General features: G+C 41.6%; 1 pseudogene; it reads left to right on the top strand.

Moving 5' to 3' along the window:
* Positions 1-963: 963 nt before the first annotated feature.
* LOC135515501 (uncharacterized) lies at positions 964-12,071 on the top strand (annotated as a pseudogene).
* Positions 12,072-12,739: the final 668 nt, after the last annotated feature.

Consider the following 12,739-nt stretch of genomic DNA (forward strand, 5'->3'; position numbering starts at 1 on the left):
TAAATCAATTAATCTCTGCAGTGTATGTTTGTGAGTTTTACCTCAGGGCTACTCTAGCTCTCTCCAACTCAGTTAGGCCAAACATCTCAGTGGTACAGGGTGTGGTTAGAGAAGAGTTAGAAGTCAAAACACAACTGTTTAATGGTCACAGGGGAATAGTTGCCTCTTTTGACCTCTCTTAACTTAGATCTCTGTTGTGTGTGTCAGTGATTTGGTTATTTTTTTATAGGGTGACCCTGAGGGTCAAAGTACCCAACAGTAGACAACTGTATTATACTGATCAATTATAAAGACAAACAGCCATTGCCATGATGTTATTCACCCCTTAGTATTTCCTGTCTTGGCTTTGTACTGATGAAATCAATTCAAATTATATTAGTCACATGTGCCGAATACAACATTGAAATGCTTACTTCTGGGTAGCCTAGTGGTTAGAGCGTTGGACTATTACTAGTCCTTAAAGGTTGCAAGATCAAATCCCCGAGCTGACAAGGTTAAAATCTGTTGTTCTGCCCCTGAACAAGGCAGTTAAATCAATGTTCCTAGGTGGTCATTAAAATTAAGGATTAGTTCTCAACTAACTTGCCCAGTTAAAATAAGGTAAAAAGAGAGAATAGCAGTGGTGTAAAATTTTGATTAGGCGTTCAGGAGTCTTATGGCTTGGTGGTAAAAGCTGTTTAGAAGCCACTTGGACCTAGACTTGACGCTCTGGTACCGCTTGCCGTGCGGTAGCAGAGAGAACAGTCTATGACTAGGGTGGCTGGAGTCTTTGACAACATTTTTTTGACAATCACAGCCCCCTATTCCGAGAAGCAGCTTATAAGGAGAATATGATTGTGGTCTGAGGTAGAGGAGGGGCCAGTGAGGGTACGCATCACTTCCTGTGGTGTGAGTGACAGGAAGGAGCAGCTGAGGTAGAGGGGGATGAAATGTCCAGGGGCCAGGAAAATATTTGTGAGGGATATGCAAAGTATGTCAAGAATACAAACCACAGGATCACTTCCTGTGGTGTGAGTGACAGGAAGGAGCAGCTCAGTGTAGAGTGAGACCTGCTGAGGTGAACATCACTGGTTCTCTCATAGACTAACACTGGGGGATGAAATGTCCATTATACACACACTCAAGAGATACACGCTTGACCTCTCCCCTCTCTCCGGCCCAAGCAACTTAGTCTTGACATAGAACAGATACTGCAACCCCGCCACAGTATTATACAAAAATAACATTCTGATGAGAAGTTACTTACAAACATGTGATGAATATAAAACCTCTTATACAGTGCAGAAGGGAGTAATGCTACAATGATGAATAGAGAAGTATTTATATTTTACATCAACTTGTGGAAGTGGAAGACATTTTAATTGAATTTATTTTTCAATTATCTGTAGTTAGAATATGAATAAGTTAAGTGGACGTTCTGTCTGTAATGCTAGAAATGGTTTATCCATGTCTTTGTCTTTGATCCATTTTGTTTATAAGCTTTGACAGTTTGTGCTTTTACCAAACCAAACGTCATCCAACCAAGCCCTGTGATGGTTACTGAGCTGGGAGGCTCTGTAACTCTCACTTGCTTTTGTCCCAAATTGTCGGTGACCAGGTTTGATTGGTTCAAGCAGAGTTTTGGACAGAAACCCCTCCTCATGGCATGATCTCTTTATATTGGCAAAGATAGTTATTATTCCCACAACTTTATCAAGGACTTTACTGAGACCAATCATTTGGGTGTGAGGAGAGGAGACTACAGCTGTAACTTGACCATATCCAACACAGAGCCAGGGGACTCAGCTACATACTATTGTTCCACTACAGTCATCTATGAGCTCACATATGGAGAGGGAACTGTTTTATTTGTCAAAGGTAACTAAACATTTGCTTCTTCATTTTAAAAATGTATGGCACTGTATATTGGTATGTTTCTGCAACCACTTCATCAAATGCTAGCGATGAATACATGGCTTGTTTTTCACCCACTTGGTCTTACATTAGTTACCTTCTTCAGATTCAGAGTCCAACAGCATATCTGTGCTCAAGCAGCCTGTGTCTGAGTCAGTCCAGCCAGGAGACTCTGTGACTCTGAACTGTACAATTCACACTGAGACCTGTGCAGGAGAACACAGTGTCTATTGGTTCAGACATGGATCAGGAGAATCCCATCCAGGAATCATTTACACCCATAGAAACAGGAGTGATCAGTGTGAGAAGAGCCCAGAGGCTGGGTCTCCTACACAGAGCTGTGTCTACAACCTCCCCAAGAGGAACCTCACACCCGCTGGGACTTACTACTGTGCTGTGGGCTCATGTGGAGAGATACTGGAGACGGGACCAAGCTGGACATTGACCGTAAAGTGATACTTCTGACCTCTATATAATCAAAGTTCTTTAGATTGCGGACAAGGTATCGTTCATATACTTTTCTAATTATTCATATAACATTGTTTTTATATCATTCAGGTATCTTTGTTTTTCTATATCACTCAGATATCTTCTTTGTTTTATATATCATTCAGATATCTTTGTTTTTCCTATATCATTCAGATATCTTTGTATATGAGAGAATAAAATATGACTCAGATCAAGCCGAGTCTTGTTGGTGTCTCTAACATTGTCATAGCTTTATCACTCAGTGTCTCAGTGTCTCCATCCCTATTTGATATTCACAGATGGTTGTAAGGAGGACCATCTTCTGTTCATGTATTGCCTTGGCGTAGCGTTGGGTCTGTGTGTCCTCCTCATTATTGTCCTTACTTGTGTTTTGTACAAGATGAGCAAGTGCATAGGTAAGCGACAATATTGTGCAAGATCCAGTATGCTTCTCAATTGTTGGTACAGTTACATTAGTTGACATGTTTTGGTCAAAACTGGTCAAAAAAGCTCTTCAATGTATGATTAATATGATTATATTGATTATTTGTGTTTGATTAAAAGGAACCCAACTTCAGCCAAGTACTCCTGCAGTCACCAGTCATGATAACCAGGTAACTTGACCTCACACTTGTTTAGTTGTTGCTGAATCAATGTATTTTTCCTTCAATCAAAAAATGAAAATATTAATTTTATTTGAGGATTGTTTCACTATACCGCAATATTTAGTATAATACCAAATATTTAGATTTTAATTTTTGTTATTCCTCTCAGGATCAAGAGCCTGTTACTCTCCATTATGCCGCTCTGAACGTCATCCACAAGAAACCAAAGTCCGGGAGACAGAGGAGCGCCATGGAGACAGACACTGTGTTCTCTGGTGTGCGGCACAAAAACATGGACAGAAATAAACTTTTACTCTTTATTAATTTGCATTGATTCTGTGTTTTCTACACTGTTTGTTTGACTGTGCCTTTTTCATTGTCACTCTAACCCCCAGCAATGACCATCAGTCCTCACCACACTCTCTTTTCACACACCATCAAAACCACCAACACCCATGGCACTAAGAGCCCAACTCTCTCTCTCTCCATAACAAAAGACTGAACTAAAAATAAACTTCTTCGCTGAATATACTTTGAACAGAATTGACGTGGTTGAGAGACTGATAATAAACATGACCATGTTCACTTTGTAATGGAGCAGTTTTCACAAACTGTTGACAACATGTGAATATGTATAAGTGCACCTTGCAGGACTCCAATCCATTCATGTTTCAACAGGGAGCAGCAAAGCACATGGACGTCCCACAACTGCCTCAACAGTAGAGTTGGCAGCAACTTGTAGCTGAAGAATCTATAACAAGGTAATATAGTTATTACATGCTTATTACACATCTATAACATGGTCAAAATCATTTCCAGCATCTTTAAATAGCAACCACCAAACAGACGAAACAGTCCTCATCACAAAATCATTACTACTAGCCTTAACATAGTTATAATAAAGTGTAGCTTAGTAATAAGGAGCAACAATCACTCAAAATGAGTCCTTGCATAATTAAGGCACACAACCTATTGTTTTCAAGTCCTCTGAAATGTCTTGAACTAGTTTTAGATGAGTTGATAGCATGACACTCACATCCCCCCACACAGCTAACAAGTTCACAGGTACTTGCAGTCTTCTCTAAGTACGAGGCTATATCTATTCTTTGGTCAGGCCTGTTGGCCTTGTACACACAGGACCCTCCTTCCTGCTCTCTGTGTCTCTGTGGTTTTCAGCAGGATGTCTATTCTGGTGTCAGTCAGTTGTTTTTACATGTGTTATTGTTGTTCATGTTTCTACTGACAGCTTGCAGTCACAGCAAACCAGTTCTTTATAAACTTACTTGGATATATATAGTTATCTGAAATCAGTTACAAACCACAAAGAACTGCTAATGATCTCTCCAAGTTAAGCATCTCATGTCATAATACGGAACCATCTATACTATATATATCTGCTCAGGGGGAGGGGCCATTTTAGGATGATGTCATGGGATAACTAGTGCATTCTCAATCAGACAAGTGTTCTAGGACTACTGCAGGGTTCTCTGTAAGGAGACCAATAGAGGAGGATCCTCCTTCTGATAGATTGCCTCCTATGAGAACCACACTAACCAGACCGTGATACAGAGTGGATAAAGTGTGTTGTGTGTATTGGTTATATTAGGCTGGGGTGTCCAATCAGTGATACACTCACAGGTGTTACATTAAAGTTAATTCATGTTTCTGTAAATGATAGGGAATGAGACTGACATACAATTGCCTTGTTTCATGCTCTAGGTGTTTATCCCATATACACTTCCAATGCTCTACTCCTGTTCACACTTACATTTTAGTAATTTCGAAGACAGTCTTATTCAGAGCAACTTACCGGAGCAAGTAGGATTAATTGCAAAAAAAAAAGTAAGTTATAGACCTTTAACAAGGACTTCACTGGGACTAAATGTCCGAGTGTGGAGAGAGGAGTTGACAGGGTTAACCTGACCATCTCTAAGATACAGTTAGGGGACTCAGCTACATGCTAATGTGCTGCTATTGAAGTGGGCAAAGTCACATTTGGACAAGGAGCAGATTTGATTGTCAAAGGTAAACTAACTCAAGTAAATCTTTGTTTTGGATTTTCATTTTGCATTCATGAAATTCTAAATATACAATATAAATTGTTCATTAAAAAATTCTAGCAGGACAAACAGTTGACATACCATGATCTTACTCTGTCACTCTTTTCAGAATTAGAGTCCAAGAGCATGTCTGTTACACAGCAGCCTGTGTCTGAGTCAGTCCAGCCAGGAGACTCTGTGACTCTGAACTGTACAATACACACTGAGACCTGTACAGGAGAACACAGTGTCTATTGGTTTAGACATGGCTCAGGAGAATCCCATCAAGGAATCATTAACACTCATGGAAACAGGAGTGATCAGTGTGAGAAGAGCCCTGAGGCTGGGTCTCCTACACAGAGCTGTGTCTACAATCTCCCCAAGTGGAACCACAGCCTTTCTGATACTGGGACTACTGTGCTGTGGCCTCGTGGGGAGATACTGTTTGGGAATGGGACCAAGCTGGATGTTGAGTGTGGTCACTCTGATGATCCACAGATGAGAATCCTGGTCCTTCTCTCTGTCATAAGAACTGGAGGTCTCCTCCACTGTCTGACCATCTTCATCATCATCTACACCACCAGGAAATAGATCAATCTAAGATAAATGACGATGGACATTTTGCAGTAAATGTTGGAAATATCATCAACTTGTATTGAAAATTAGTATTTGTTGAGATTGCTGAGTTGTTTTGCATTATATAAGTATATAATTTGTATAAGTTGCTTCTTATAGCATTAATAAATATCCATTTAAACACCTGATACTGACTGAAATAGACTTGTCCCTTCTCCTCTGGTCTGTACATACAGTATGTCAGTATGAATGTGTGCAGAGGGATTCTGCAGACCCAACCTACTGATAAATGCTAAACCCACCCATGCATACACCCACACAGCGAGATGTAAACAGGTACCTGCACTCTGTGGTCTGATGTGAGCACAAAACAAGGCCATCTCTACGCTTTGGACAGGCCTGCTGGCCTTTTACACACCCTGTGTCTCTATGTGGTTTTCAGCAGGATGTCTATGTGGTGTCACTGTTTTCTCTCATTCTTTCATTGTTGTTCACAACCATGACAATTAGCAACATAGTCCACATATGTACTGTATGTCATGTAGCCTGTATCTTGTCGCTTACAAGATCATAGGTTTAATTCATTCAAACTACATTCATTTGTTTAATGAGTTAAACAATTGTATTAATGTATATTAGGTTACAGTGAAGAGGCCTATCCATGAGGTTCACCCCTACCAAACGCTCAACTAGTAGCCTACACTTGAGGTAGTACCTGAATGACAGGGATAAGACTGACTTTCATCCTGTAGGTGTTTCCTCCACATACCCTCATTGTAATGCTCCACCCCTTATCACCCTACACTTCAGGACATGTTCTTTGTATAACAGTCCCCCTATAGGTCATCAGGAGTACTGCCTGTGACTGTTGCATGGGGAGGGGCTAAATCTATTTTAGGCACACAACTGAGTTTAATAACAAGAGGATACAGGTACATTAATTTGTAATGTATGCTTGAAAATGTACTGCATACTTACCAGATAATATTATACTTTTAACCCCATTAAATTAAAGATATACATATATTATCTTTACACACTGCCTCATTGTTGGACATCTTTGATTCAGCTGGTGCCCACATAGCAAACTATACATTTCCCCCAAAAAAGAATTATTCTAGACACCACAAACTGTCTACCACAAACCTGTACTGGGGGAAAGGTTTGTCGAGCTAATTGAGGTAATATGTACATAGGGGTAAAGTGATAATTCATAGATAATAGATTATAAATAGTGAGTAGCAGCAGCGTAAAAAAAAGGTGTGTGGTGGGGGGTGGGGGTCAATGCAAATAGTACATGTAGCCATTTGATTAGCTGTTCAGCAGTCTTAAGGCTGGGGGTAGTAGCTGTTAAGAAGCCTTTTTGTCCTAGATTTGGTGCTCCGGTACCACTTGCCATGCGGTAGCATTAAGAACAGTCTATGACTAGGGTGGCTGGAGTCTTTGACAATTTTTAGAGCCTTCCTCTGACTCAGCCTGGTATAGAGGTCCTGGATGGCAGGAAGCTTAGCCCCAGTGATGTACTGGGCCGTACGTACGTGTATTTTAGCACCTTACAATCGGAGGCCGAGCAGCTTCCATACCAGGCAGTGATGCAACCAGTCAGGATGCTCTCGATGGTGCAGCTTGAAACATTTTCGAGGATCTAAGGACCCATGCAAAAACCTTTCAGTCTCCTGAGGGGAATTAGGCGTTGTCGTGCCCTGTTCACGACTGTATTGGTGTGTTTGGACCATGATAGTTTGTTGTTGGTGTGGACACCAAAAAACTTGACACTCTCAACCTGCTCCACTACAGCTCCATCAATGAGAATGGGGGCATGCTTGGTGCTCCTTTTCCGGTAGTCCACGATCATCTCCTTTGTCTTGAGCCCATTGAGGGAGAGTTTGTTGTCCTGGCACCGCTCTTCCAAGACTCTGACCTCTTCCCTATAGCATGTCTCATTGTTGTCTGTGATCAGGACTACCACCATTGTGTCTTTTGAAAACGTAATAGTGGTGTTGGAGTCGTGCTTGGCCATTCAGTCATGGGTTAACAGGGAGTACCGGAGGGGACTAAGCACACACCCCTGAGGGGCTCCCATGTTGAGGATCAGCGTGGCATATGTGTTGTTGCCTACCATTACCACCTGGGAGCAGCCTGTCAGGAAGTCCAGGATCCAGTTGCAGAGAGAGGTGTTTAGTCCCAGGGTCCTCAGCTTAGTGATGAGGTTTGAGGGCACTTTGATTTTGAATGCTGAACTTTAGTCAACGAGCAACATTCTCGCGTAGGTCTTCCTTTTGTCCAGGTGAGAAAGGGCAGTGTTGAGTGCAATAGAGATTGCATCCTCTGTGGATCTATTGGGGCAGTATGCAAATTGGAGTGGGTCTAGGGTTTCTGGAATGATGGTGTTGATGTGAGCCATGACCATCCTTGAAAAGCACTTCATGGCTACAGATGTGAGTTCTACAGGTCGGTAGAAATTTAGGCAGATTACCTTGTTGTTCTCGGGCACAGGGACTATGGTATTCTGCTTGAAACATGTTGATATTACAGGGACAGGTTGAAAATGTCTTTAAAGAAAGATCAATAACTCAAATTATAATGTTAAACCGTTTTTTCTCTTCTCATGCCACTAACACGCCCTCAAACAAACAGCAACCTATTTACAGTTACTCTGCGGTCTGCAATGAACACAATATGAGGATGTATCTACACTTTGCTATGGCCTGCTGCCAATGTATTGTACACAGGACCCCCTGCGCTCTCTCTCTCTCTCTCTCTCTCTCTCTCTCTCTCTCTCTCTCTCTCTCTCTCTCTCTCTCTCTCTCTCTCTCTCTCTCTCTCTCTCTCTCTCTCTCTCTCTCTCTCTCTCTCTCTCTCTCTCTCTCTCTCTCTCTCTCTCTCTCTCTCTCTCTCTCTCTCTCTCTCTCTCTCTCTCTCTCTCTCTCTCTCTCTCTCTCTCTCTCTCTCTCTCTCTCTCTCTCTCTCTCTCTCTCTCTCTCTCTCTCTCTCTCTCTCTCTCTCTCTCTCTCTCTCTCTCTCTCTCTCTCTCTCTCTCTCTCTCTCTCTCTCTCTGTGGTTTTCAGCCGGATGTCTCAGAACTCTTAGCTCTCTCATACTGTAGGTTACACTACTTGCCCTTCAAGTTGACCATTGTAACAACATTAAACCAACTTTTTTGATGAGGCAGCCAACCTAAACATAGTTGACTGAAATCTGTGAAAAAACACAATGAGCTATTTATTAGGTCATTTCAGCTGTAGTTCTTAGTCAATCACAACACAGTTTTAACAGTGAAGTATTATCATCACCTATAGGCCGAGAGGAATCTGCCTCCTCAATAACAAAATCATGGGAAGGGATTCTATCCAGCCAATACAATTGAGTGTAAGTCCTGAATTATGTTTTTTCAATAGATGTTTTTTTAGTGAGGTGAAGTGACTGTGTGGTGATAGAAGCCCTAGTGGATGACAGTGTCATTGCATGCATGTTCCCAACACGTTCACAACTGAGTCTCTTGACATAGACAACAGTATCTGTTGAGATAAAGAATAAGGGATGTCAAACTTGAATGATTATTACTAAATTTGTACTAAATCTATACTCTGTGACTCTGTACAATGTGAAGACAATTGTCGTACCGGAATAAGGTGTCAATAAAAATTATGGGTCCAGTTCGAGAAATCACCTGCAGCTCCATTGTTGAAGTGTTGTCTACTTAGGTGGACTTTTTCAACTCAAGACAAGTTGTGAGGAGGATGACAACTTCAATGAGGATCACACTGTGTCTGATATTTCCAGTTCTTGTAGAGATGGTTAAGTCCAACTTTTATATTTCTCTGCTTATGAGATGTCCGCCCTCGATTTGGATGTCAGTCCAGCCAGGAGACTCTGTGACTCTGAACTGTACAATACACACTGAGATCTGTGTAAGAGAACACAGTGACTATTGGTTCAGACATGGCTCAGGAGAATCCTGTTCAGGAATGATTTACTCCCATGGATACAGGAGTGATCAGTGTGAGAAGAGCCCTGAGGCTGGGTCCCCTACACAGAGCTGTGTCTACAACCTCCCCAAGAGGAACCTCAGCCTCTCTGATGCTGGGACTTACTACTGTGCTGTGGCCTCATGTGGGGAGATACTGTTTGAGAATGGGACCAAACTGAACATTCAAGGTAAATCCCATTTAATCTGTTAATATTCCCAACAATACTGTATATTCATGCAAACAGCCTACCTCCAAATGATCCCATACATTTGTCTCAACAAGCTATACAATATCACCAACAGCTTTTGATGCCATACTTTACTGTTTGATGATCTTCCTAAGTGCTCATGAATACAATATGAATTCTCTGATACCCTTTCCACAGTTCCAGAACATGATTCTCCATTTGATCTGAGTCCTACTGTTCTGGCCTTGGTCGTCTCCAACATCATTCTGGGGATAGTGACCCTTCTACTTGTCTGGGCGCTGTGCAAGAAACAGAGATAGCAGAGGTATTACTTTATATCTAATGTATCCAATGTATGTGATGTTACAACTGATGTGTCTGATGTTACATGCATCTCAATGCAATGTACATTCTGTAAATATCCATTAAATGCCCAACATATCAGCATTGTTAATTAACTACATGAGGTTAAAAATAGATAGATTGTCATAAAAAAATCATAGCTGGCCTTCCTCTATTTCAATCTCTATGAAGGGAGGACTGATGTCCCAACGTCTCAGGGAAATCAGTTAAACTTGTCAACATTTATAATTATATAATATTTGTAGTTTTTACAAGAAACTGCCTTACAGCTAGTGTTCAGCTTATTTGTGCATTTGTTGTTATTAAGCTTTCTTGTAAGTAATAGGTCACTGTGATAGATGAAGCCTACTTATCTTTGTGATTGTTCATTTTTCTGTGGAACTTCTGTCTGTCACTGTTCCGCTGACTGCCAGGTCATTGTAGTGGGTGTACAGTCTGAACAGTCATGTCTTTTGTAGTGTTTTCTTCCACAGGAGAATTGAAACACTATATAGTTGTCACGCCCTGACCCGGGTGTCAGGTCAGGGTGTGATGAAGGTGGTATGTGTCTTTTTGTCTCATCTAGGGTGTTTGTAATGTCTAGGGGTTTTGTAGATTCACAGGGTTGTTTCCATCTAGGTGTTTATGCAGGTCTATGGTTGCCTAGAATGGTTCTCAATTAAAGGCAGGTGTTTATCGTTGTCTCTGATTGGGAACCATATTTAGGCAGCCATCTTCTTTGGGTATTTTGTGGGTTATTGTCTATGTTATGTTGCATGTTAGCACATTGTTTATATAGCAGTCACGGATGTTTTTTTTGTTTAAGTGTTCTTCATCAAATAAAGAAGAATGTATTCTAACCACGCTGTGCTTTGGTCTACTCCATAAGACAATCGTGACAATAGTAGATCATGCTGTCATCATAATGTATTTTCACCCGCAAGAAGAAGTCCTCCTCTAGAAGAGCAAGAGAGAAGACCAGCAGAGAGGATGCAGTGTATTCTGATGTCAGGAACCTGTAGCAGCAGTGAAAGATATCACCACTGTCACAAAGACTACAAGAAGAAATGTTACTATTTGTAGCATAATAAAACTGATTTTAGTAACAATCATTTGTATGTTTTCAAAGTATCAAAGAAACTGTTGTTTTAACACCGTTTTGCGGGTACTATTTAATGAAGCTGCCAGTTGAGGACTTGTGAGGCATCTGTTTCTCAAACTAGACACTATAATGTACTTGTCCTCTTGCTCAGTTGTGCACCAGGGCCTCCCACTCCTCTTTCTCTTCTAGTTAGAGCCAGTTTACGCTGTTGTGTGACGGGAGTAGTACACAGCGTTGTATAAGATCTTCAGTTTCTTGGCAATTTCTCGATTGGAATAGCTCCATTTCTCAGAACGAGAATAGACTGAGGAGTTTCAGAAGAAAGGTCTTTGTTTCTGGCCATTTTGAGGCTGCAGGAGGGATAGCAGACATTAAACAGGTTACATCGAACCCACAAATGCTGATGCTCCAGATACTCAACTAGTCTAAAGAAGGCCAGTTTTATTGCTTCTTTAATCAGAACTACAATTTTCAGCTGTGCTAACATAATTGCAAACGGGATCAATTAACATTTTAAATGATAAACTTATATTAGCTCACACAATGTGACATTGGAACACAGGAGTGATGGTTGCTGATAATGGGCCTCTGTATGCCTATGTAGATATTCCATAAAAAAATCAGCCGTTTCCAACTACAATAGTAATTTACAACTTTAACAATGTCTACACTTTGGCTGGGCTCCCTGCCTGTGCCATTAAACCCCTACAACTCATCCAGACTGCCGTGCCCCACGCGCCCGTCCGCAGCCCTGTCCTGGTGTTCAACCTTCCACTGAAGTTCTCTCCCGTCACGGCCCTGGCTCCTCCGCTCGAGGTGGAGTTGGTGAACTCCACTGGCTTCCAGTTGAAGCTTCGCATCCGCTACAAGACCATGGTGCTTGCCTGACGGAGCTGTGAATGGGTTGTCAGAACAAAAAGAACGCACCGCCAGGCAGACTACAGGACAGGACAAGGTCCAGGCTCTGATCAGGCCCTACACCCAAACAAGGGCACTGCGTTCATCCACCTCTGGCCTGCATGACAGAAACACTCCCTACCACTGAGGAATCTAGGGTGTTTGTAATGTCAGTTCCCGCTCAGCCCAGTCAAAACTGTTCGCTGCTCTGATTGGGAACCCCCATCTTCTTTGGGTAATGGTGGAACAAACTCCGGATGTTTTTTTTGTTTAAGTGTTCTCACAAATAAAGAAGAATGTATTCCAGGACAGCGTGAGTCAATCACCACCTTCCGGAGACACCTGAAACCCCACACCACTCTTCAAGGAATACCTAGGATATTTGGATAAGTAATCACCATTCCAGTTGAGGACACATCCCAAACTAGACACTATAATGTACTTGTCCTCTTGCTCACCCCCCCCCACCCCTTACATGATTTAGATGCACTATTGTAAAGTGGCTGTTCCACTGGATGTCAGAAGGTGAATTCACCAATTTGTAATTAACATTTTAAATGATAAACTTATATTAGCTCTGGATAAGAGTGATGGTTGCTGAAATGACTTAAATTCCATAAAAAATCAGTAATGTAATGTACACTGTTTTTCAGATAAAT

This window comes from Oncorhynchus masou, chromosome 27, assembly GCF_036934945.1.
Source record: "Oncorhynchus masou masou isolate Uvic2021 chromosome 27, UVic_Omas_1.1, whole genome shotgun sequence".
Taxonomy (NCBI): Eukaryota; Metazoa; Chordata; class Actinopteri; order Salmoniformes; family Salmonidae; genus Oncorhynchus; species Oncorhynchus masou.